Raw genomic sequence first — 6,201 nt, forward strand, 5'->3', positions numbered from 1 at the left:
GGGACGCAGGGCTGGATCTCCTGACCCTGAGATCATGACCTGAGGTGAAATCAAGAGTCAGATGCTTAACCAGCTGAGCCACCCAGGTGCCCCTGTCTCTGATTCTTTCAACAGTGTTTTTCTCTGAGAAAAAGTTTTTACTTTTGATGAAATGTAGTTTATTTTTTTCTTTCATGGAGCATGCTTTGGTACTGAATACTTATAATTTTAAGATACTCTGACCATACTAATCTTGAGTGTTGTGCTTGCCTGCCACTAGGATGCTTCCCCCAGATGGCTGGCTTACCTCATGATCAATGTTCATCTCCCAATCTAAAATAACATATGGATCTTTTGGTTTGGTCTTCTGCATTTGGTTAATAGAATTCAGTCTCCAGGATTTCCTGTAATCTGAACCACGGACTTGTAGTTCATAGCTCTCGTCCAGACCTCTCCCTTTATTGCCACACTAGGTATTAGCATTGCCCAATGATCTGCCTGATACAGCCAGCTGGATTCTTCTTGAAGTCACAAGCTAACACGTGCTGTCCAAGAACAACTTACTCATCTACAACTGAGAGGGCACTGGACTCAATGATTTCTGAGGGATCTCTCAGAATTAATTTTCTATGACTTGCTCCCTGTGAGGCATTTGTCAGACTATATAGTGCTCATTACCTATAATACCATCCTACCTTATTCTAGTCACTTCTCGTTGTGAACACAGGAATATTGCTCAGCTTCGCTTAAGAAAAAATGGAATTTCTTTATGATCATGACTGGGAAGAATAATGAAAGAGCTAAAAATAAAATTGAAAGAACTAAAAACTGGAGCTTAAAGACTGGAATTGGGCAATCAACGCTATCAGCTCCCTCTCGATCATCTCTAAGACAGACCATCTCCACAGAGCAGACACTGGGTCTCATATGGCCTCATGTCTACATATTTACAACCTTCCATCCCAGAGGAATCAAGAGCTACCTTCATTCACTTCCTATTTAGAAAATTTCAGGGAAGTTCTCTGGACTGAATATGGTCATCTTTTAGAGTAATCACTGTGTCTAAGAGATGCAGTACTGCAGCCCAGCCTACATCACCTGGTTAATCTAAAACCCCGGGGGGAACAAAGAGGCACCATGATTGACAGCTCCAACATGACTACATGCAGAAAGGGAGGCATTTCCTACAGGTGACTGGTACTGTTAACTCAGGGATGATGATCATAAGAATTCTGGGTAGCTCAAAACAATTGCTATAATAATAATTATTACTATTATTACTACTGTTGCTACTACTATTGCTTCTAATATACATTATTACGTGTGCTAGGCAGCCATGAGTGGGTTATAGTGGATTGTAAAAACTGACCCTTTTATAGAATTTTGTATTTGCTACGTACTTTATATTTTGCCAAGTTTTACATAAATTAGCTCTATAGTCCTCACAGCAACAGTATCAGGTAGGTATTATTATTGTTGTGTTATTTTTATAATTATTATTCTTAGTTTACAAATAAGATTGAGGAAATTAGGTTCTTTCCCCAAACACAAGCCAAGGCATCATGTTCAAGAAGACTACTCTGGATTTTCACTTGAGGAACTAGAAAAGAGGAATAATATTCTTATCTAGACTTGGAGGGTCTAGGATATAAATCGACCTACTAACAACCATCTTTTGTCTCTGAATAAAGGAGCTTCTCTGAGAACTGATCAAACACAGAAGGGAGCAGAGTGAGTAGTCAGAAAGAAACAGGGTCATCAAGACTTCATTTGAACCCCTGGGTCTACAGCCAGACTGTCACTGGCATTTAAGTTTCATAAGCCAATAAGTTACATTTTTGTTCCAATGACTCTGACTTGAATTTTATTATTTAAAATTTGGAGAATTCAACCTAATACAGACAGGTCTACGGAATAGTTCTTTCCCATGTCTTCAGCTCTTCTCTCACTGTCTTTTCTTCCTCTGGCCAACAATTCAAGACCACTGGGAATCATGCACGTAATGCTTCTTAAAAGATGAACAGTTCCTAATATTTTGTCCCAAGCTGAGTAAGGAGAGACAGAGAAAGAAGAGATGACAAGTTCTGTGTGCTATGACAAACCTGCGTGCTATGCCCTTTCTAATTTTGGCTGGGCCAGTTTATAGAAAAGCCTGTGTCATTTGTTCAAGATCTTACTGAAGCGAAGGATTTGAACCTATTCCAAGAGTTCTGACATTTTCCAGTAAATCTCCTATAGCTCCAGCCTCAGGAAGCACATGAAGCCTAAAGATTTAACAGGTAACTTTTTAACCTGCTTCCCGTGGCAGAACAAAGCTCGCTTATTTCTATCCCAGGATCATGGAATCATCCTTGTAACTTAGTTCACCTCAGCTCAGCCAATTTTCCATTTCAGGGTCTTCTTTTTCCAACATCACTTTTGGTGTTAATTTCTACCTCGGGTTTGTTTCAGCTGCAGAGAACAGAAATCCACATTAAGTTTCCTTAAACAAAAAGGATTTTACTGGTTTGTGTCGCTGGAGGAGACAATAGAGTAGCACGGCCAGGAGCACAAGGGTTGGAATTGGAAAATAAATATCTTTCTCTGGTTCTCTACTTATCTATCTTTCTCCATCTCTCTCTCTCTGTCTGTCTCTCTCTCTCTGTCCTCTAACTCCTGGATATATGTCTGGGACTCCTCTCCATGAGTGTACTTGTTTCTCCTGTTCTCACTGTCTCCTTCTGCAAAGTGGATTTTTCCATATGTCAGTAAACGTGGACACAGATGGCTCCGGAATTAGACACTTACAGCTCACAAAGGAAAAGGAGAATAAGGCTACACCTCTACAAGGAATTCAGATAATTCCAATAAGGAATTTTAAATACTTCAGTTTGAGTCACTCAGTCACCACATGTATTGAACACAACATCTGCAGAGATAGTTGATTCTTTCAGGTTAGGTCACATGTGTTTTCCTATTGAGAACCCCTGAGAACCACATGGAAACAGGGAAAAGATCCTTAAGTAGTAAGATGTGCTCTGGAAAGAAAAGGAATGGGAAAGTACCCAAATGGGTTTAAAAAAAAAAAAAAGGTTCTTTTAGTTCATCACATAATACTTATATTTTTATTGATTGATTATCTATTTTAAGTTAGTATTTGTGAATGAAAAGGCAGCCTGGCAATAATATATCTTTATTTTTGCTCAGGAGTCTCCCTCAGAATGGAAAAAAAATTTCAATGTCAAATATCAGGGTTTTGGGGGTGGGGGTTGGCTGATATTTATATAACTGTGAAAATGATTCACCTAAACCCTGATGAGTTTCTGAGGACATAGATGTTAGAATGGTGAAAAGAAAGATTGCTTTTTTTGTTTCAAATTAAAAATATATGCATGAGAAAGAACTGTGTAGATAATCACAAAAGATGATGAAAAGAAACACCATGCCCATTTGCTTATTTTCAAAATATCTCTGGAAATTTTCCTAGCTTTAAATATCAGCATGTTTGAGGGAGAGAATTAATCTATGTAAACCTAAGAATAATAGCCTAAACAAAGCATTTAGATATCTATAAATTAGGTTCTAGTTTTCTTTGGGTGGTCATGTAAGAGCAAGTTCATTCCCACACCTTTTTTTTTTCAAGGTGAAGATAGAAGGAAGATAGAATAGAAAGTTATGGAGCTACAGAATTTCACAGAATTACAGATTACAGATCATATTATTCCCTTCCTCAAAACTGTCCAGTGGTTTTCTATTATACTCCAATACTCTCTAAGGACTTAGATCATCTGACTCCTATTAATTCGGTGATCTTTTCCTTGCTATGCCTTAACGTCCTTGACTCAGGGCCTTTGAACTTACTGTTCTATCTGCCCAGAATGCCTTTCTCTCAGATATACTCAGATACAATGCAAAATTCACACACACACACACACACACACACACGGTTCTTTTTCTTGCTTATTATCTGATCCCCCACTGGAATGCAAGCTCTATGAAAGCAGAGATTTTTGTCAATTCTGTTCTCTACTTCATCCCCACGACCCACCTACATGGGGTCCTGCACATAGTAGGTGCTCCATAAATACTTTTTGAATTGAATTAATTAAAGACAGATCCATATTAAACAACATGTTATTTGGGTACTGGACTCTATAAATTTCTCTTGACGCACAGAGGTCAATTGAATCATAATATCACATCACCCTGGTGTCATGAGAAAGGAATACTTGTGTCACAGAGTCGATGGATAAGTATTCATTTATCATGTACATTTCTGAGGGGAAAAAATGTTCAGGATGTTGTAGGTGATACAACAGACATAAGAGAAACAAAATAAATTGCTGTCGCCTTGCATTTAAAGACATCAGACAGAGACCCAGAAATCTGCTACAGCGAGCAGTACAAAGTCACGTAATTCACTACTGTGGGGGTGGCAAGCTGCCCAAGAACGGGAGAGAAGGTCGGAGCTGGCCCTTTAGCCATGGATCGATTTAGGATGGCCAGAAAAAGAAAATAAACACTTTAGAAAGGGGGAGATGAGGAACAAAAGCATATCTTTTTTTTTTTCAATTATAGGTTCAGAATAATCAATTCTTTACTTTTCACTATTGTATTTTTAAGAGCTGATTTAAGGAACTGAGACGTATCCTGATGCATTCTAAAATAAACCATTTGTTTCTTATTTCCCAAACTGGATAGATTGGTGTTTTTCCTAAACCTATTATTAAAATGGGACTAGAAGATAAATATTATGGCAAGATTAGCTCATAAATTAATTAAAATTTAAAGTAAGATAATAAAGATAATTAAAAAATATATATCCAAGATATATATATTACCTAAGACAGAAAGCTCAAAGATAGCCAGTAAGATGTGCTTGGTTATACAGAGCTCACCACTGAAATTAAAGAAACTTTAATTCTCTATAGAGTCAGTGAGCACAGTAAACAAAAACAAAAACAAAAACAAACCAACCAACCAAAAAAAAAAAACCCTTTTAAAATACACTAACAGTTTTATTAATCTCCAGTTTTAATATGTGAGTGTCTTGAAAGCTTACTTTAAATTTTTGTACTCTTAGATTTGTGTCAGAAAAAGAGAGTTTAATTAGAAATTTAATTGGACAAAAAGAACCTGAATTTTTGAATATGTTTCTTAAAATTATTGAGAAATACAAGGGATGCAAAGAGGGCCAACTATGGGCCCTGGGTCTTTTGCTAAGCATTTCTAATCCAGGATCTTTAGGAAAAGTCCCGTTCGATTTTTAAAAAATAGCCTGTCACTGAACTTTTATTTTTAGTGTTAGTAATTCTCAAGGCATGACGAGTTTGAAAATAACAGGTTTTTTTTAAAGTCAGAATTTGGTAAATTCATGGAATAAAGAATTCTGGAATCAGGGACAAGGCTATGAGCTAAAAGCAAGCAAGAAAAATTCTATTTCCTGCTTTTGGAGGCTAGATAATTTACTGTTGGCCAGCCATTGAGTTCTAAAGTTTCTAAGCAATTGACTGAGGATTTAAAATCAAGCCATGTTCCTTTGGTGCCTTTTAAAGAACTATTTCTGTACTGTTTTTTCTAGCTGTACCCAAGATCCTGAGGGCTTCTCACAGACATTTTATTGTCAACCTCCTGACTTTGAAACAGGCAACATCATGCTGGGGAATGCCAATAGTAAAAATGAATCTTTTACTGAACATTTTGTGTGAAGATATGATAGAAGGTTTTTAACCATATGCCATATAGTCAAATTCCATTACAATTGTTTTTCTAAATTGTATCTCTTCCCTAATTTGTCTCTGCAAACCGCTTCATCTCTTTCTCTTCCATTTCTAAATAATCTCCTTTACTGCGTTTCTAACATTTGAACAAGCACTTGGCTTGCATTTTTCACTCAACAAAATGAAAGATCGATGAGGGGGGCCAACTGGAGAATCTAGCATTGCTCAGGCGCACCCTTGGAAGACTCTCGTATCCCTTCACTGCCTGGGCCCCTGACCTTCTCCACTATTACCATCAACATGAGCAGAAGGAACAGGAGCAGCATCTACTTTTTTTTTTAGCATGTGCCTCTAATAGCCTCATCGTACACAGTTAAACAAACTTTGGCCCCATTTAAGACTCCAAAGTGAAGCTAATCCTTTAAAATGAATGAGCTCCACACAAGTAGAAATTAAACACTACATAATGATAAGCTGCTAGTCACAGGAAACTAGAGTTAGAAATATAAATTTTACTGCCTAT

This window comes from Ursus maritimus, unplaced genomic scaffold (genome assembly GCF_017311325.1).
Source record: "Ursus maritimus isolate PB19 unplaced genomic scaffold, ASM1731132v1 scaffold_4, whole genome shotgun sequence".
NCBI lineage: Eukaryota > Metazoa > Chordata > Mammalia > Carnivora > Ursidae > Ursus > Ursus maritimus.